This window comes from Lissotriton vulgaris, chromosome 8, assembly GCF_964263255.1.
Source record: "Lissotriton vulgaris chromosome 8, aLisVul1.2, whole genome shotgun sequence".
NCBI classification, from domain to species: domain Eukaryota; kingdom Metazoa; phylum Chordata; class Amphibia; order Caudata; family Salamandridae; genus Lissotriton; species Lissotriton vulgaris.
The window spans coordinates 154925122-154944844 of NC_141696.1; the positions used below are offsets into that span (position 1 = coordinate 154925122).

General features: G+C 43.9%; 17 non-coding genes across 17 annotated transcripts; all 17 read right to left on the reverse strand.

The window, feature by feature from the left end:
- Window positions 1–472: 472 nt before the first annotated feature.
- TRNAL-CAG (transfer RNA leucine (anticodon CAG)) lies at window positions 473–555 on the reverse strand. The gene has a single exon. It is a non-coding gene; the product is annotated as a tRNA-Leu (tRNA).
- Window positions 556–1854: 1299 nt separating this feature from the next.
- Window positions 1855–1937, reverse strand: TRNAL-CAG (transfer RNA leucine (anticodon CAG)). The gene has a single exon. It is a non-coding gene; the product is annotated as a tRNA-Leu (tRNA).
- A 632-nt stretch (window positions 1938–2569) lies between these two features.
- TRNAL-UAG (transfer RNA leucine (anticodon UAG)) lies at window positions 2570–2652 on the reverse strand. The gene has a single exon. It is a non-coding gene; the product is annotated as a tRNA-Leu (tRNA).
- A 1301-nt stretch (window positions 2653–3953) lies between these two features.
- Window positions 3954–4036, reverse strand: TRNAL-CAG (transfer RNA leucine (anticodon CAG)). Its single transcript has one exon. It is a non-coding gene; the product is annotated as a tRNA-Leu (tRNA).
- A 632-nt stretch (window positions 4037–4668) lies between these two features.
- TRNAL-UAG (transfer RNA leucine (anticodon UAG)) lies at window positions 4669–4751 on the reverse strand. The gene has a single exon. It is a non-coding gene; the product is annotated as a tRNA-Leu (tRNA).
- A 1299-nt stretch (window positions 4752–6050) lies between these two features.
- Window positions 6051–6133, reverse strand: TRNAL-CAG (transfer RNA leucine (anticodon CAG)). The gene has a single exon. It is a non-coding gene; the product is annotated as a tRNA-Leu (tRNA).
- A 632-nt stretch (window positions 6134–6765) lies between these two features.
- Window positions 6766–6848, reverse strand: TRNAL-CAG (transfer RNA leucine (anticodon CAG)). Its single transcript has one exon. It is a non-coding gene; the product is annotated as a tRNA-Leu (tRNA).
- Window positions 6849–8862: 2014 nt separating this feature from the next.
- On the reverse strand, window positions 8863–8945 carry TRNAL-CAG (transfer RNA leucine (anticodon CAG)). Its single transcript has one exon. It is a non-coding gene; the product is annotated as a tRNA-Leu (tRNA).
- Window positions 8946–10684: 1739 nt separating this feature from the next.
- Window positions 10685–10767, reverse strand: TRNAL-AAG (transfer RNA leucine (anticodon AAG)). Its single transcript has one exon. It is a non-coding gene; the product is annotated as a tRNA-Leu (tRNA).
- A 190-nt stretch (window positions 10768–10957) lies between these two features.
- TRNAL-CAG (transfer RNA leucine (anticodon CAG)) lies at window positions 10958–11040 on the reverse strand. The gene has a single exon. It is a non-coding gene; the product is annotated as a tRNA-Leu (tRNA).
- Window positions 11041–11672: 632 nt separating this feature from the next.
- TRNAL-UAG (transfer RNA leucine (anticodon UAG)) lies at window positions 11673–11755 on the reverse strand. The gene has a single exon. It is a non-coding gene; the product is annotated as a tRNA-Leu (tRNA).
- A 1298-nt stretch (window positions 11756–13053) lies between these two features.
- Window positions 13054–13136, reverse strand: TRNAL-CAG (transfer RNA leucine (anticodon CAG)). The gene has a single exon. It is a non-coding gene; the product is annotated as a tRNA-Leu (tRNA).
- Window positions 13137–13768: 632 nt separating this feature from the next.
- TRNAL-CAG (transfer RNA leucine (anticodon CAG)) lies at window positions 13769–13851 on the reverse strand. Its single transcript has one exon. It is a non-coding gene; the product is annotated as a tRNA-Leu (tRNA).
- A 2014-nt stretch (window positions 13852–15865) lies between these two features.
- Window positions 15866–15948, reverse strand: TRNAL-CAG (transfer RNA leucine (anticodon CAG)). The gene has a single exon. It is a non-coding gene; the product is annotated as a tRNA-Leu (tRNA).
- A 632-nt stretch (window positions 15949–16580) lies between these two features.
- On the reverse strand, window positions 16581–16663 carry TRNAL-UAG (transfer RNA leucine (anticodon UAG)). Its single transcript has one exon. It is a non-coding gene; the product is annotated as a tRNA-Leu (tRNA).
- A 1300-nt stretch (window positions 16664–17963) lies between these two features.
- On the reverse strand, window positions 17964–18046 carry TRNAL-CAG (transfer RNA leucine (anticodon CAG)). Its single transcript has one exon. It is a non-coding gene; the product is annotated as a tRNA-Leu (tRNA).
- Window positions 18047–18678: 632 nt separating this feature from the next.
- Window positions 18679–18761, reverse strand: TRNAL-UAG (transfer RNA leucine (anticodon UAG)). Its single transcript has one exon. It is a non-coding gene; the product is annotated as a tRNA-Leu (tRNA).
- Between the last annotated feature and the right edge of the window lie 962 nt (window positions 18762–19723).

Genomic DNA, 19723 nt, shown 5'->3' on the forward strand with positions numbered 1-19723 from the left:
TACAAAGAGAAAGTGCTATTAACCAGCCACTTGAACGGCCCAAAGCTGCTTTGAAATTGAGTAAACAGCCACCTCTTGGCTAGCTAAAGCAAATTCAACAAGGAATTTCAATGTCAAAACATAGGGTGGAATACGCAAATCTAAGCAGCCCCTGATCACAGCCCTGAGGAAATTGCCGTAAGTGTGCTGGAGTCCAACTGTCTACCAGATGCTAGGCATTCTTCCATATTTGCATTGCCTGTCTGGCCAGGGCATACAAGAGCATGACTCTTCCAGATGAGCTCTTACATGGGTCCTATGCTCATATAGTAAGGACTGCACTTTTTCAGCAAGACTTTATACAACCGAAATATATGAGAAACCCCAGCTCTCTTGACTAGATGAGGACGGAATCACATCCCAGGTGAAGACCAACAGATGCAACTTCCATCAGATGTTAACCTGAAAAAGGAGATTACATCTCCAAAAGTCATGTCAGAAGTGGGATTTGAACCCACGCCTCCACAAGAGACTGCGACCTGAACGCAGCGCCTTAGACCACTCGGCCATCCTGACAGTGCAGAGTCTTAAGAAATGTATAAAAGTCACTCAGAAATTTCTGCCTCCATGCAAGCCTGAAATAATTTAAACCTTCAAACACAAGGTGCAACTTTATGCACAGGACAATAAACACAGAAGATCACATGTGAAAGCATTTCATTTCACAGGTGTACAATTTTTATGCTTTTAGAATACCTCATACCTCTCACCAGCTTTTTAGGGTCCTGTATCCTACTCACAAAATTACCTTGCCTGCGACCTCTCTGTCTACATAAACAACTACTGCACAGGAAGTAGGAAGGCAGAAGGTGGGGCATATTATGCAAATGTATGCTGTCATTGTGCCTTGCAGATTCATGCAGGATTTCTAGATCCTTGCTGGATACAAGAGAGCAGACCTTGTTTCAGATCAACTGTCCCTAGCAGGGAACGTCTGAGCACATGCAGTCTTTTGCTCTCTAGCCCCTGGCCTGGGACTCACCCTCACTGGCTGAGGCGTGAATTTCTGCATACCAACGTTGCATAGATGGTACGTATGTGGTCGGTTTGGGATGGGTGGGAGGTCAAAAGCAGGGAAAAGTATGTCGCCTTCACTTCTAGTCTCCTCTTCTAGGCCTACCTGCCGTTCACTCACTCTGTCTTTGTTTCATTCTCTCCTTCCTCAACACCCCTTCTCACTCACTCGCTCTATCACTTGTGCTCTTTCCCCTTGCTCTGCATTTCATAGTGGAAACATCTCTTGAATGGAGCATTAGAAAATGAGGTTACATAAAATTAACAATCTACTTATTGGAAACCAAAAATATCACAAGTCTGAATGTAACCCATTTCATTAATAAAAGGGACTTTTTAAGCACCCCCCAAAAAACACATAAAACACCACGAGTGCTAGAAGAATATTATACAAGCTTGAAGACAGAATTGGGCAAATTAATTTGCAGTTGAAACTGAAGTTTGTTACTTATTCAGATATTATATGCACTGCCAATTTTTAGCTGAGATTCTAAAAGAACTCAGAGACAAAATGGACTTAAAGGTTTGTCAGAAGTGGGATTCGAACCCACGCCTCCAGGAGAGACTGCGGACTTACTCAGCGCCTTAGACCACTCAGCCATCCTGACCACACGTTGCTTTAACATCTACAGAGAGGGAAAGATATTGTGAACCAAAAAAAGCACACATCCTAGGTCATGAGTGGCTAGAGCAAGAAAAAAACTCACTGCACTTTTCCAAGTAGACAACCATATAAGCCCATGTGAGGGAAATGATCTGATTTTTTCCTCTCCCAAGAAAAAAGTAGAGTAAACACACAATTGTCAGAAGTGGGATTTGAACCCACACCTCCAGAAGAGACTGCGACCTGAACGCAGCGCCTTAGACCACTCGGCCATCCTGACTTGCATTTATAGAACCTTCCACAGGCCAGACAGCCATGCAAGTGGGGTACCGAAAAAGCATGCCCTCAATTTATTTATCCTATTATAAGTACTTCCAACAGATCTTTGAACAATCCATAGAGAGCAGTACCTATGAAGAACTCTTTATGCCTTTAAGGCGTACAAAGAGAAAGTGCTATTAACCAGCCACTTGAACGGCCCAAAGCTGCTTTGAAATTGAGTCAACAGCCACCTCTTGGCTAGCTAAAGCAAATTCAACAAGGAATTTCAATGTCACAACATAGGGTGGAATACGCAAATCTAAGCAGCCCCTGATCACAGCCCTGAGGAAATTGCCGTAAGTGTGCTGGAGTCCAACTGTCTACCAGATGCTAGGCATTCTTCCATATTTGCATGGCCTGTCTGGCCAGGGCATACAAGAGCATGACTCTTCCAGATGAGCTCTTACATGGGTCCTATGCTCATATAGTAAGGACTGCACTTTGTCAGCAAGACTTTATACAACCGAAATATATGAGAAACCCCAGCTCTCTTGACTAGATGAGGACGGAATCACATCCCAGGTGAAGACCAACAGATGCAACTTCCATCAGATGTTAACCTGAAAAAGGAGATTACATCTCCAAAAGTCATGTCAGAAGTGGGATTCGAACCCACACCTCCAGAGGAGACTGCGGCCTAAACACAGCGCCTTAGACCACTCGGCCATCCTGACAGAGCAGAGTCTTAAGAAATGTATAAAAGTCACTCAGAAATTTCTGCCTCCATGCAAGCCTGAAATAATTTAAACCTTCAAACACAAGGTGCAACTTTATGCACAGGACAATAAACACAGAAGATCACATGTGAAAGCATTTCATTTCACAGGTGTACAATTTTTATGCTTTTAGAATACCTCATACCTCTCACCAGCTTTTTAGGGTCCTGTATCCGACTCACAAAATTACCTTGCCTGCGACCTCTCTCTCTCTACACAAACAACTACTGCACAGGAAGTAGGAAGGCAGAAGGTGGGGCATATTATGCAAATGTGTGCTGTCATTGTGCCTTGCAGATTCATGCAGGATTTCTAGATCCTTGCTGGATACAAGAGTGCAGACCTTGTTTCAGATCAACTGTCCCTAGCAGGGAACGTCTGAGCACATGCAGTCTTTTGCTCTCTAGCCCCTGGCCTGGGACTCACCCTCACTGGCTGAGGCGTGAATTTCTGCATACCAACGTTGCACAGATGGTACGTTTGTGGTCGGTTTGGGATGGGTGGGAGGTCAAAAGCAGGGAAAAGTATGTCGCCTTCACTTCTAGTCTCCTCTTCTAGGCCTACCTGCCGTTCACTCACTCTGTCTTTGTTTCATTCTCTCCATCCTCAACACCCCTTCTCACTCACTCGCTCTATCACTTGTGCTCTTTCCCCTTGCTCTGCATTTCATAGTGGAAACATCTCTTGAATGGAGCATTAGAAAATGAGGTTACATAAAATTAACAATCTACTTATTGGAAACCAAAAATATCACAAGACTGAATGTAACCCATTTCATTAATAAAAGGGACTTTTTAAGCACCCCCCAAAAAACACATAAAACACCACGAGTGCTAGAAGAATATTACACGAGCTTGAAGACAGAATTGGGCAAATTAATTTGCAGTTGAAACTGAAGTTTGTTACTTATTCAGATATTTTATGCACTGCCAATTTTTAGCTGAGATTCTAAAAGAACTCATAGACAAAATGGACTTAAAGTTTTGTAAGAAGTGGGATTCGATCCCACGCCTCCAGGAGAGACTGCGGCCTTAACGCAGCGCCTTAGACCACTCGGCCATCCTGACCACATGTTGCTTGATCATCTACAGAGAGGGAAAGATATTGTGAACCAAGAAAAGCACACATCTTAGGTCATGAGGGCTAGAGCAAGAAAAAAACTCACTGCACTTTTCCAAGTAGACAACCATATAAGCCCATGTGAGGGAAATGATCTGATTTTTTCCTCTCCCAAGAAAAAAGTAGAGTAAACACACAATTGTCAGAAGTGGGATTTGAACCCACGCCTCCAGAAGAGACTGCGACCTGAACGCAGTGCCTTAGACCACTCGGCCATCCTGACTTGCATTTGTGGAACCTTCCACAGGCCAGACAGCCATGCAAGTGGGGTACCGAAAAGGCATGCCCTCAATTTATTTATCCTATTATAAGAACTTCCAACAGATCTTTGAACAATCCATAGAGAGCAGTACCTATGAAGAACTCTTTAGACCTTTAAGGCGTACAAAGAGAAAGTGCTATTCACCAGCCACTTGAACGGCCCAAAGCTGCTTTGAAATTGAGTCAACAGCCACCTCTTGGCTAGCTAAAGCAAATTCAACAAGGAATTTCAATGTCACAACATAGGGTGGAATACGCAAATCTAAGCAGCCCCTGATCACAGCCCTGAGGAAATTGCCGTAAGTGTGCTGGAGTCCAACTGTCTACCAGATGCTAGGCATTCTTCCATATTTGCATTGCCTGTCTGGCCAGGGCATACAAGAGCATGACTCTTCCAGATGAGCTCTTACATGGGTCCTATGCTCATATAGTAAGGACTGCACTTTGTCAGCAAGACTTTATACAACCGAAATATATGAGAAACCCCAGCTCTCTTGACTAGATGAGGACGGAATCACATCCCAGGTGAAGACCAACAGATGCAACTTCCATCAGATGTTAACCTGAAAAAGGAGATTACATCTCCAAAAGTCATGTCAGAAGTGGGATTCGAACCCACGCCTCCAGAGGAGACTGCAGCCTAAACACAGCGCCTTAGACCACTCGGCCATCCTGACAGTGCAGAGTCTTAAGAAATGTATAAAAGTCACTCAGAAATTTCTGCCTCCATGCAAGCCTGAAATAATTTAAACCTTCAAACACAAGGTGCAACTTTATGCACAGGACAATAAACACAGAAGATCACATGTGAAAGCATTTCATTTCACAGGTGTACAATTTTTATGCTTTTAGAATACCTCATACCTCTCACCAGCTATTTAGGGTCCTGTATCCTACTCACAAAATTACCTTGCATGCGACCTCTCTCTCTACACAAACAACTACTGCACAGGAAGTAGGAAGGCAGAAGGTGGGGCATATTATGCAAATGTATGCTGTCATTGTGCCTTGCAGATTCATGCAGGATTTCTAGATCCTTGCTGGATACAAGAGAGCAGACCTTGTTTCAGATCAACTGTCCCTAGCAGGGAACGTCTGAGCACATGCAGTCTTTTGCTCTCTAGCCCCTGGCCTGGGACTTACCCTCACTGGCTGAGGCGTGAATTTCTGCATACCAACGTTGCATAGATGGTACATATGTGGTCGGTTTGGGATGGGTGGGAGGTCAAAAGCAGGGAAAAGTATGTCGCCTTCACTTCTAGTCTCCTCTTCTAGGCCTACCTGCCGTTCACTCACTCTGTCTTTGTTTCATTCTCTCCTTCCTTAACACCCCTTCTCACTCACTCGCTCTATCACTTGTGCTCTTTCCCCTTGCTCTGCATTTCATAGTGGAAACATCTCTTGAATGGAGCATTAGAAAATGAGGTTACATAAAATTAACAATCTACTTATTGGAAACCAAAAATATCACAAGTCTGAATGTAACCCATTTCATTAATAAAAGGGACTTTTTAAGCACCGCCCAAAAAACACATAAAACACCACGAGTGCTAGAAGAATATTATACGAGCTTGAAGACAGAATTGGGCAAATTAATTTGCAGTTGAAACTGAAGTTTGTTACTTATTCAGATATTATATGCACTGCCAATTTTTAGCTGAGATTCTAAAAGAACTCAGAGACAAAATGGACTTAAAGGTTTGTCAGAAGTGGGATTTGAACCCACGCCTCCAGGAGAGACTGCGGACTTAACGCATCGCCTTAGACCTCTCGGCCATCCTGACCACACGTTGCTTGATCATCTACAGAGAGGGAAAGATATTGTGAACCAAAAAAAGCACACATCTTAGGTCATGAGTGGCTAGAGCAAGAAAAAAACTCACTGCACTTTTCCAAGTAGACAACCATATAAGCCCATGTGAGGGAAATGATCTGATTTTTTCTCTCCCAAGAAAAAAGTAGAGTAAACACACAATTGTCAGAAGTGGGATTTGAACCCACGCCTCCAGAAGAAACTGCGACCTGAACGCAGCGCCTTAGACCACTCGGCCATCCTGACTTCCATTTATAGAACCTTCCACAGGCCAGACAGCCATGCAAGTGGGGTACCGAAAAAGCATGCCCTCAATTTATTTATCCTATTATAAGTACTTCCAACAGATCTTTGAACAATCCATAGAGAGCAGTACCTATGAAGAACTCTTTATGCCTTTAAGGCGTACAAAGAGAAAGTGCTATTAACCAGCCACTTGAACGGCCCAAAGCTGCTTTGAAATTGAGTCAACAGCCACCTCTTGGCTAGCTAAAGCAAATTCAACAAGGAATTTCAATGTCACAACATAGGGTGGAATACGCAAATCTAAGCAGCCCCTGATCACAGCCCTGAGGAAATTGCCGTAAGTGTGCTGGAGTCCAACTGTCTACCAGATGCTAGGCATTCTTCCATATTTGCATGGCCTGTCTGGCCAGGGCATACAAGAGCATGACTCTTCCAGATGAGCTCTTACATGGGTCCTATGCTCATATAGTAAGGACTGCACTTTTTCAGCAAGACTTTATACAACCGAAATATATGAGAAACCCCAGCTCTCTTGACTAGATGAGGACGGAATCACATCCCAGGTGAAGACCAACAGATGCAACTTCCATCAGATGTTAACCTGAAAAAGGAGATTACATCTCCAAAAGTCATGTCAGAAGTGGGATTTGAACCCACGCCTCCACAAGAGACTGCGACCTGAACGCAGCGCCTTAGACCACTCGGCCATCCTGACTTGCATTTGTGGAACCTTCCACAGGCCAGACAGCCATGCAAGTGGGGTACCGAAAAGGCATGCCCTCAATTTATTTATCCTATTATAAGTACTTCCAACAGATCTTTGAACAATCCATAGAGAGCAGTACCTATGAAGAACTCTTAAGACCTTTAAGGCGTACAAAGAGAAAGTGCTATTAACCAGCCACTTGAAAGGCCCAAAGCTGCTTTGAAATTGAGTCAACAGCCACCTCTTGGCTAGCTAAAGCAAATTCAACAAGGAATTTCAATGTCACAACATAGGGTGGAATACGCAAATCTAAGCAGCCCCTGATCACAGCCCTGAGGAAATTGCCGTAAGTGTGCTGGAGTCCAACTGTCTACCAGATGCTAGGCATTCTTCCATATTTGCATGGCCTGTCTGGCCAGGGCATACAAGAGCATGACTCTTCCAGATGAGCTCTTACATGGGTCCTATGCTCATATAGTAAGGACTGCACTTTGTCAGCAAGACTTTATACAACCGAAATATATGGGAAACCCCAGCTCTCTTGACTAGATGAGGACGGAATCACATCCCAGGTGAAGACCAACAGATGCAACTTCCATCAGATGTTAATCTGAAAAAGAAGATTACATCTCCAAAAGTCACGTCAGAAGTTGGATTTGAACCCGCGCCTCCAGAGGAGACTGCGGCCTAAACACAGCGCCTTAGACCACTCGGCCATCCTGACAGTGCAGAGTCTTAAGAAATGTATAAAAGTCACTCAGAAATTTCTGCCTCCATGCAAGCCTGAAATAATTTAAACCTTCAAACACAAGGTGCAACTTTATGCACAGGACAATAAACACAGAAGATCACATGTGAAAGCATTTCATTTCACAGGTGTACAATTTTTATGCTTTTAGAATACCTCATACCTCTCACCAGCTTTTTAGGGTCCTGTATCCTACTCACAAAATTACCTTGCCTGCGACCTCTCTCTCTACACAAGCAACTACTGCACAGGAAGTAGGAAGGCAGAAGGTGGGGCATATTATGCAAATGTATGCTGTCATTGTGCCTTGCAGATTCATGCAGGATTTCTAGATCCTTGCTGGATACAAGAGAGCAGACCTTGTTTCAGATCAACTGTCCCTAGCAGGGAACGTCTGAGCACATGCAGTCTTTTGCTCTCTAGCCCCTGGCCTGGGACTCACCCTCACTGGCTGAGGCGTGAATTTCTGCATACCAACGTTGCATAGATGGTACGTTTGTGGTCGGTTTGGGATGGGTGGGAGGTCAAAACCAGGGAAAAGTATGTCGCCTTCACTTCTAGTCTCCTCTTCTAGGCCTACCTGCCGTTCACTCACTCTGTCTTTGTTTCATTCTCTCCTTCCTCAACACCCCTTCTCACTCACTCGCTCTATCACTTGTGCTCTTTCCCCTTGCTCTGCATTGCATAGTGGAAACATCTCTTGAATGGAGCATTAGAAAATGAGGTTACATAAAATTAACAATCTACTTATTGGAAACCAAAAATATCACAAGACTGAATGTAACCCATTTCATTAATAAAAGGGACTTTTTAAGCACCCCCCAAAAAACACATAAAACACCACGAGTGCTAGAAGAATATTACACGAGCTTGAAGACAGAATTGGGCAAATTAATTTGCAGTTGAAACTGAAGTTTGTTACTTATTCAGATATTTTATGCACTGCCAATTTTTAGCTGAGCTTCTAAAAGAACTCAGAGACAAAATGGACTTAAAGTTTTGTCAGAAGTGGGATTCGAACCCACGCCTCCAGGTGAGACTGCGGCCTTAACGCAGCGCCTTAGACCACTCGGTCATCCTGACCACATGTTGTTTGATCATCTACAGAGAGGGAAAGATATTGTGAACCAAGAAAAGCACACATCTTAGGTCATGAGTGGCTAGAGCAAGAAAAAAACTCACTGCACTTTTCCAAGTAGACAACCATATAAGCCCATGTGAGGGAAATGATCTATTTTTTTCTCTCTCAAGAAAAAAGTAGAGTAAACACACAATTGTCAGAAGTGGGATTTGAACCCACGCCTCCAGAAGAGACTGCGACCTGAACGCAGCGCCTTAGACCACTCGGCCATCCTGACTTGCATTTGTGGAACCTTCCACAGGCCAGACAGCCATGCAAGTGGGGTACCGAAAAGGCATGCCCTCAATTTATTTATCCTATTATAAGTACTTCCAACAGATCTTTGAACAATCCATAGAGAGCAGTACCTATGAAGAACTCTTTAGACCTTTAAGGCGTACAAAGAGAAAGTGCTATTAACCAGCCACTTGAACGGCCCAAAGCTGCTTTGAAATTGAGTAAACAGCCACCTCTTGGCTAGCTAAAGCAAATTCAACAAGGAATTTCAATGTCACAACATAGGGTGGAATACGCAAATCTAAGCAGCCCCTGATCACAGCCCTGAGGAAATTGCCGTAAGTGTGCTGGAGTCCAACTGTCTACCAGATGCTAGGCATTCTTCCATATTTGCATTGCCTGTCTGGCCAGGGCATACAAGAGCATGACTCTTCCAGATGAGCTCTTACATGGGTCCTATGCTCATATAGTAAGGACTGCACTTTGTCAGCAAGACTTTATACAACCGAAATATATGAGAAACCCCAGCTCTCTTGACTAGATGAGGACGGAATCACATCCCAGGTGAAGACCAACAGATGCAACTTCCATCAGATGTTAACCTGAAAAAGGAGATTACATCTCCAAAAGTCTTGTCAGAAGTGGGATTCGAACCCACGCCTCAAGAGGAGACTGCGGCCTAAACACAGCGCCTTAGACCACTCGGCCATCCTGACAGTGCAGAGTCTTAAGAAATGTATAAAAGTCACTCAGAAATTTCTGCCTCCATGCAAGCCTGAAATAATTTAAACCTTCAAACACAAGGTGCAACTTTATGCACAGGACAATAAACACAGAAGATCACATGTGAAAGCATTTCATTTCACAGGTGTACAATTTTTATGCTTTTAGAATACCTCATACCTCTCACCAGCTATTTAGGGTCCTGTATCCTACTCACAAAATTACCTTGCATGCGACCTCTCTCTCTACACAAACAACTACTGCACAGGAAGTAGGAAGGCAGAAGGTGGGGCATATTATGCAAATGTATGCTGTCATTGTGCCTTGCAGATTCATGCAGGATTTCTAGATCCTTGCTGGATACAAGAGAGCAGACCTTGTTTCAGATCAACTGTCCCTAGCAGGGAACGTCTGAGCACATGCAGTCTTTTGCTCTCTAGCCCCTGGCCTGGGACTTACCCTCACTGGCTGAGGCGTGAATTTCTGCATACCAACGTTGCATAGATGGTACGTATGTGGTCGGTTTGGGATGGGTGGGAGGTCAAAAGCAGGGAAAAGTATGTCGCCTTCACTTCTAGTCTCCTCTTCTAGGCCTACCTGCCATTCACTCACTCTGTCTTTGTTTCATTCTCTCCTTCCTCAACACCCCTTCTCACTCACTCGCTCTATCACTTGTGCTCTTTCCCCTTGCTCTGCATTTCATAGTGGAAACATCTCTTGAATGGAGCATTAGAAAATGAGGTTACATAAAATTAACAATCTACTTATTGGAAACCAAAAATATCACAAGTCTGAATGTAACCCATTTCATTAATAAAAGGGACTTTTTAAGCACCCCCCAAAAAACACATAAAACACCACGAGTGCTAGAAGAATATTATACGAGCTTGAAGACAGAATTGGGCAAATTAATTTGCAGTTGAAACTGAAGTTTGTTACTTATTCAGATATTATATGCACTGCCAATTTTTAGCTGAGATTCTAAAAGAACTCAGAGACAAAATGGACTTAAAGGTTTGTCAGAAGTGGGATTCGAACCCACGCCTCCAGGAGAGACTGCGGACTTAACGCAGCGCCTTAGACCACTCGGCCATCCTGACCACACGTTGCTTGATCATCTACAGAGAGGGAAAGATATTGTGAACCAAAAAAAGCACACATCCTAGGTCATGAGTGGCTAGAGCAAGAAAAAAACTCACTGCACTTTTCCAAGTAGACAACCATATAAGCCCATGTGAGGGAAATGATCTGATTTTTTCCTCTCCCAAGAAAAAAGTAGAGACACACAATTGTCAGAAGTGGGATTTGAACCCACACCTCCAGAAGAGACTGCGACCTGAACGCAGCGCCTTAGACCACTCGGCCATCCTGACTTGCATTTATAGAACCTTCCACAGGCCAGACAGCCATGCAAGTGGGGTACCGAAAAAGCATGCCCTCAATTTATTTATCCTATTATAAGTACTTCCAACAGATCTTTGAACAATCCATAGAGAGCAGTACCTATGAAGAACTCTTTATGCCTTTAAGGCGTACAAAGAGAAAGTGCTATTAACCAGCCACTTGAACGGCCCAAAGCTGCTTTGAAATTGAGTCAACAGCCACCTCTTGGCTAGCTAAAGCAAATTCAACAAGGAATTTCAATGTCACAACATAGGGTGGAATACGCAAATCTAAGCAGCCCCTGATCACAGCCCTGAGGAAATTGCCGTAAGTGTGCTGGAGTCCAACTGTCTACCAGATGCTAGGCATTCTTCCATATTTGCATGGCCTGTCTGGCCAGGGCATACAAGAGCATGACTCTTCCAGATGAGCTCTTACATGGGTCCTATGCTCATATAGTAAGGACTGCACTTTGTCAGCAAGACTTTATACAACCGAAATATATGAGAAACCCCAGCTCTCTTGACTAGATGAGGACGGAATCACATCCCAGGTGAAGACCAACAGATGCAACTTCCATCAGATGTTAACCTGAAAAAGGAGATTACATCTCCAAAAGTCATGTCAGAAGTGGGATTCGAACCCACGCCTCCAGAGGAGACTGCGGCCTAAACACAGCGCCTTAGACCACTCGGCCATCCTGACAGAGCAGAGTCTTAAGAAATGTATAAAAGTCACTCAGAAATTTCTGCCTCCATGCAAGCCTGAAATAATTTAAACCTTCAAACACAAGGTGCAACTTTATGCACAGGACAATAAACACAGAAGATCACATGTGAAAGCATTTCATTTCACAGGTGTACAATTTTTATGCTTTTAGAATACCTCATACCTCTCACCAGCTTTTTAGGGTCCTGTATCCGACTCACAAAATTACCTTGCCTGCGACCTCTCTCTCTACACAAACAACTACTGCACAGGAAGTAGGAAGGCAGAAGGTGGGGCATATTATGCAAATGTGTGCTGTTATTGTGCCTTGCAGATTCATGCAGGATTTCTAGATCCTTGCTGGATACAAGAGTGCAGACCTTGTTTCAGATCAACTGTCCCTAGCAGGGAACGTCTGAGCACATGCAGTCTTTTGCTCTCTAGCCCCTGGCCTGGGACTCACCCTCACTGGCTGAGGCGTGAATTTCTGCATACCAACGTTGCACAGATGGTACGTTTGTGGTCGGTTTGGGATGGGTGGGAGGTCAAAAGCAGGGAAAAGTATGTCGCCTTCACTTCTAGTCTCCTCTTCTAGGCCTACCTGCCGTTCACTCACTCTGTCTTTGTTTCATTCTCTCCATCCTCAACACCCCTTCTCACTCACTCGCTCTATCACTTGTGCTCTTTCCCCTTGCTCTGCATTTCATAGTGGAAACATCTCTTGAATGGAGCATTAGAAAATGAGGTTACATAAAATTAACAATCTACTTATTGGAAACCAAAAATATCACAAGACTGAATGTAACCCATTTCATTAATAAAAGGGACTTTTTAAGCACCCCCCAAAAAACACATAAAACACCACGAGTGCTAGAAGAATATTACACGAGCTTGAAGACAGAATTGGGCAAATTAATTTGCAGTTGGAACTGAAGTTTGTTACTTATTCAGATATTTTATGCACTGCCAATTTTTAGCTGAGATTCTAAAAGAACTCAGAGACAAAATGGACTTAAAGTTTTGTCAGAAGTGGGATTCGAACCCATCCCTCCAGGAGAGACTGCGGCCTTAACGCAGCGCCTTAGACCACTCGGCCATCCTTACCACATGTTGCTTGATCATCTACAGAGAGGGAAAGATATTGTGAACCAAGAAAAGCACACATCTTAGGTCATGAGGGCTAGAGCAAGAAAAAAACTCACTGCACTTTTCCAAGTAGACAACCATATAAGCCCATGTGAGGGAAATGATCTGATTTTTTCTCTCCCAAGAAAAAAGTAGAGTAAACACACAATTGTCAGAAGTGGGATTTGAACCCACGCCTCCAGAAGAGACTGCGACCTGAACGCAGCACCTTAGACCACTCGGCCATCCTGACTTGCATTTATAGAACCTTCCACAGGCCAGACAGCCATGCAAGTGGGGTACCGAAAAAGCATGCCCTCAATTTATTTATCCTATTATAAGTACTTCCAACAGATCTTTGAACAATCCATAGAGAGCAGTACCTATGAAGAACTCTTTATGCCTTTAAGGCGTACAAAGAGAAAGTGCTATTAACCAGCCACTTGAACGGCCCAAAGCTGCTTTGAAATTGAGTCAACAGCCACCTCTTGGCTAGCTAAAGCAAATTCAACAAGGAATTTCAATGTCACAACATAGGGTGGAATACGCAAATCTAAGCAGCCCCTGATCACAGCCCTGAGGAAATTGCCGTAAGTGTGCTGGAGTCCAACTGTCTACCAGATGCTAGGCATTCTTCCATATTTGCATGGCCTGTCTGGCCAGGGCATACAAGAGCATGACTCTTCCAGATGAGCTCTTACATGGGTCCTATGCTCATATAGTAAGGACTGCACTTTGTCAGCAAGACTTTATACAACCGAAATATATGAGAAACCCCAGCTCTCTTGACTAGATGAGGACGGAATCACATCCCAGGTGAAGACCAACAGATGCAACTTCCATCAGATGTTAACCTGAAAAAGGAGATTACATCTCCAAAAGTCATGTCAGAAGTGGGATTTGAACCCACGCCTCCAGAAGAGACTGCGACCTGAACGCAGCGCCTTAGACCACTCGGCCATCCTGACTTGCCTTTGTGGAACCTTCCAAAGGCCAGACAGCCATGCAAGTGGGGTACCGAAAAGGCATGCCCTCAATTTATTTATCCTATTATAAGTACTTCCAACAGATCTTTGAACAATCCATAGAGAGCAGTACCTATGAAGAACTCTTAAGACCTTTAAGGCGTACAAAGAGAAAGTGCTATTAACCAGCCACTTGAAAGGCCCAAAGCTGCTTTGAAATTGAGTCAACAGCCACCTCTTGGCTAGCTAAAGCAAATTCAACAAGGAATTTCAATGTCACAACATAGGGTGGAATACGCAAATCTAAGCAGCCCCTGATCACAGCCCTGAGGAAATTGCCGTAAGTGTGCTGGAGTCCAACTGTCTACCAGATGCTAGGCATTCTTCCATATTTGCATGGCCTGTCTGGCCAGGGCATACAAGAGCATGACTCTTCCAGATGAGCTCTTACATGGGTCCTATGCTCATATAGTAAGGACTGCACTTTGTCAGCAAGACTTTATACAACCGAAATATATGAGAAACCCCAGCTCTCTTGACTAGATGAGGACGGAATCACATCCCAGGTGAAGACCAACAGATGCAACTTCCATCAGATGTTAACCTGAAAAAGGAGATTACATCTCCAAAAGTCACGTCAGAAGTTGGATTTGAACCCGCGCCTCCAGAAGAGTCTGCGGCCTAAACACAGCGCCTTAGACCACTCGGCCATCCTGACAGTGCAGAGTCTTAAGAAATGTATAAAAGTCACTCAGAAATTTCTGCCTCCATGCAAGCCTGAAATAATTTAAACCTTCAAACACAAGGTGCAACTTTATGCACAGGACAATAAACACAGAAGATCACATGTGAAAGCATTTCATTTCACAGGTGTACAATTTTTATGCTTTTAGAATACCTCATACCTCTCACCAGCTTTTTAGGGTCCTGTATCCTACTCACAAAATTACCTTGCCTGCGACCTCTCTCTCTACACAAGCAACTACTGCACAGGAAGTAGGAAGGCAGAAGGTGGGGCATATTATGCAAATGTATGCTGTCATTGTGCCTTGCAGATTCATGCAGGATTTCTAGATCCTTGCTGGATACAAGAGAGCAGACCTTGTTTCAGATCAACTGTCCCTAGCAGGGAACGTCTGAGCACATGCAGTCTTTTGCTCTCTAGCCCCTGGCCTGGGACTCACCCTCACTGGCTGAGGCGTGAATTTCTGCATACCAACGTTGCATAGATGGTACGTTTGTGGTCGGTTTGGGATGGGTGGGAGGTCAAAACCAGGGAAAAGTATGTCGCCTTCACTTCTAGTCTCCTCTTCTAGGCCTACCTGCCGTTCACTCACTCTGTCTTTGTTTCATTCTCTCCTTCCTCAACACCCCTTCTCACTCACTCGCTCTATCACTTGTGCTCTTTCCCCTTGCTCTGCATTGCATAGTGGAAACATCTCTTGAATGGAGCATTAGAAAATGAGGTTACATAAAATTAACAATCTACTTATTGGAAACCAAAAATATCACAAGACTGAATGTAACCCATTTCATTAATAAAAGGGACTTTTTAAGCACCCCCAAAAAAACACATAAAACACCACGAGTGCTAGAAGAATATTACACGAGCTTGAAGACAGAATTGGGCAAATTAATTTGCAGTTGAAACTGAAGTTTGTTACTTATTCAGATATTTTATGCACTGCCAATTTTTAGCTGAGATTCTAAAAGAACTCAGAGACAAAATGGACTTAAAGTTTTGTCAGAAGTGGGATTCGAACCCACGCCTCCAGGAGAGACTGCGGCCTTAACGCAGCGCCTTAGACCACTCGGTCATCCTGACCACATGTTGCTTGATCATCTACAGAGAGGGAAAGATATTGTGAACCAAGAAAAGCACACATCTTAGGTCATGAGTGGCTAGAGCAAGAAAAAAACTCACTACACTTTTCCAAGTAGACAACCATATAAGCCCATGTGAGGGAAATGATCTATTTTTTTCTCTCTCAAGAAAAAAGTAGAGTAAACACACAATTGTCAGAAGTGGGATTTGAACCCACGCCTCCAGAAGAGACTGCGACCTGAACGCAGTGCCTTAGACCACTCGGCCATCCTGACTTGCGTTTGTGGAACCTTCCACAGGCCAGACAGCCATGCAAGTGGGGTACCGAAAAGGCATGCCCTCAATTTATTTATCCTATTATAAGTACTTCCAACAGATCTTTGAACAATCCATAGAGAGCAGTACCTATGAAGAACTCTTTAGACCTTTAAGGCGTACAAAGAGAAAGTGCTATTAACCAGCCACTTGAACGGCCCAAAGCTGCTTTGAAATTGAGTCAACAGCCACCTCTTGGCTAGCTAAAGCAAATTCAACAAGGAATTTCAATGTCACAACATAGGGTGGAATACGCAAATCTAAGCAGCCCCTGATCACAGCCCTGAGGAAATTGCCGTAAGTGTGCTGGAGTCCAACTGTCTACCAGATGCTAGGCATTCTTCCATATTTGCATTGCCTGTCTGGCCAGGGCATACAAGAGCATGACTCTTCCAGATGAGCTCTTACATGGGTCCTATGCTCATATAGTAAGGACTGCACTTTGTCAGCAAGACTTTATACAACCGAAATATATGAGAAACCCCAGCTCTCTTGACTAGATGAGGACGGAATCACATCCCAGGTGAAGACCAACAGATGCAACTTCCATCAGATGTTAACCTGAAAAAGGAGATTACATCTCCAAAAGTCATGTCAAAAGTGGGATTCGAACCCACGCCTCCAGAGGAGACTGCGGCCTAAACACAGCGCCTTAGACCACTCGGCCATCCTGACAGAGCAGAGTCTTAAGAAATGTATAAAAGTCACTCAGAAATTTCTGCCTCCATGCAAGCCTGAAATAATTTAAACCTTCAAACACAAGGTGCAACTTTATGCACAGGACAATAAACACAGAAGATCACATGTGAAAGCATTTCATTTCACAGGTGTACAATTTTTATGCTTTTAGAATACCTCATACCTCTCACCAGCTTTTTAGGGTCCTGTATCCGACTCACAAAATTACCTTGCCTGCGACCTCTCTCTCTACACAAACAACTACTGCACAGGAAGTAGGAAGGCAGAAGGTGGGGCATATTATGCAAATGTGTGCTGTCATTGTGCCTTGCAGATTCATGCAGGATTTCTAGATCCTTGCTGGATACAAGAGTGCAGACCTTGTTTCAGATCAACTGTCCCTAGCAGGGAACGTCTGAGCACATGCAGTCTTTTGCTCTCTAGCCCCTGGCCTGGGACTCACCCTCACTGGCTGAGGCGTGAATTTCTGCATACCAACGTTGCACAGATGGTACGTTTGTGGTCGGTTTGGGATGGGTGGGAGGTCAAAAGCAGGGAAAAGTATGTCGCCTTCACTTCTAGTCTCCTCTTCTAGGCCTACCTGCCGTTCACTCACTCTGTCTTTGTTTCATTCTCTCCATCCTCAACACCCCTTCTCACTCACTCGCTCTATCACTTGTGCTCTTTCCCCTTGCTCTGCATTTCATAGTGGAAACATCTCTTGAATGGAGCATTAGAAAATGAGGTTACATAAAATTAACAATCTACTTATTGGAAACCAAAAATATCAAAAGACTGAATGTAACCCATTTCATTAATAAAAGGGACTTTTTAAGCACCCCCCAAAAAACACATAAAACACCACGAGTGCTAGAAGAATATTACACGAGCTTGAAGACAGAATTGGGCAAATTAATTTGCAGTTGAAACTGAAGTGTGTTACTTATTCAGATATTTTATGCACTGCCAATTTTTAGCTGAGATTCTAAAAGAACTCAGAGACAAAATGGACTTAAAGGTTTGTCATAAGTGGGATTCGAACCCACGCCTCCAGGAGAGACTGCGGACTTAACGCAGCGCCTTAGACCACTCGGCCATCCTGACCACACGTTGCGTGATCATCTACAGAGAGGGAAAGATATTGTGAACCAAAAAAAGCACACATCCTAGGTCATGAGTGGCTAGAGCAAGAAAAAAACTCACTGCACTTTTCCAAGTAGACAACCATATAAGCCCATGTGAGGGAAATGATCTGATTTTTTCCTCTCCCAAGAAAAAAGTAGAGTAAACACACAATTGTCAGAAGTGGGATTTGAACCCACACCTCCAGAAGAGACTGCGACCTGAACGCAGCGCCTTAGACCACTCGGCCATCCTGACTTGCATTTATAGAACCTTCCACAGGCCAGACAGCCATGCAAGTGGGGTACCGAAAAAGCATGCCCTCAATTTATTTATCCTATTATAAGTACTTCCAACAGATCTTTGAACAATCCATAGAGAGCAGTACCTATGAAGAACTCTTTATGCCTTTAAGGCGTACAAAGAGAAAGTGCTATTAACCAGCCACTTGAACGGCCCAAAGCTGCTTTGAAATTGAGTCAACAGCCACCTCTTGGCTAGCTAAAGCAAATTCAACAAGGAATTTCAATGTCACAACATAGGGTGGAATACGCAAATCTAAGCAGCCCCTGATCACAGCCCTGAGGAAATTGCCGTAAGTGTGCTGGAGTCCAACTGTCTACCAGATGCTAGGCATTCTTCCATATTTGCATGGCCTGTCTGGCCAGGGCATACAAGAGCATGACTCTCCCAGATGAGCTCTTACATGGGTCCTATGCTCATATAGTAAGGACTGCACTTTGTCAGCAAGACTTTATACAACCGAAATATATGAGAAACCCCAGCTCTCTTGACTAGATGAGGACGGAATCACATCCCAGGTGAAGACCAACAGATGCAACTTCCATCAGATGTTAACTTGAAAAAGGAGATTACATCTCCAAAAGTCATGTCAGAAGTGGGATTCGAACCCACGCCTCCAGAGGAGACTGCGGCCTAAACACAGCGCCTTAGACCACTCGGCCATCCTGACAGAGCAGAGTCTTAAGAAATGTATAAAAGCCACTCAGAAATTTCTGCCTCCATGCAAGCCTGAAATAATTTAAACCTTCAAACACAAGGTGCAACTTTATGCACAGGACAATAAACACAGAAGATCACATGTGAAAGCATTTCATTTCACAGGTGTACAATTTTTATGCTTTTAGAATACCTCATACCTCTCACCAGCTTTTTAGGGTCCTGTATCCGACTCACAAAATTACCTTGCCTGCGACCTCTCCCTCTACACAAACAACTACTGCACAGGAAGTAGGAAGGCAGAAGGTGGGGCATATTATGCAAATGTGTGCTGTCATTGTGCCTTGCAGATTCATGCAGGATTTCTAGATCCTTGCTGGATACAAGAGAGCAGACCTTGTTTCAGATCAACCGTCCCTAGCAGGGAACGTCTGAGCACATGCAGTCTTTTGCTCTCTAGCCCCTGGCCTGGGACTTACCCTCACTGGCTGAGGCGTGAATTTCTGCATACCAACGTTGCATAGATGGTACGTATGTGGTCGGTTTGGGATGGGTGGGAGGTCAAAAGCAGGGAAAAGTATGTCGCCTTCACTTCTAGTCTCCTCTTCTAGGCCTACCTGCCGTTCACTCACTCTGTCTTTGTTTCATTCTCTCCTTCCTCAACACCCCTTCTCACTCACTCGCTCTATCACTTGTGCTCTTTCCCCTTGCTCTGCATTTCATAGTGGAAACATCTCTTGAATGGAGCATTAGAAAATGAGGTTACATAAAATTAACAATCTACTTATTGGAAACCAAAAATATCACAAGACTGAATGGAACCCATTTCATTAATAAAAGGGACTTTTTAAGCACCCCCCAAAAAACACATAAAACACCACGAGTGCTAGAAGAATATTACACGAGCTTGAAGACAGAATTGGGCAAATTAATTTGCAGTTGAAACTGAAGTTTGTTACTTATTCAGATATTTTA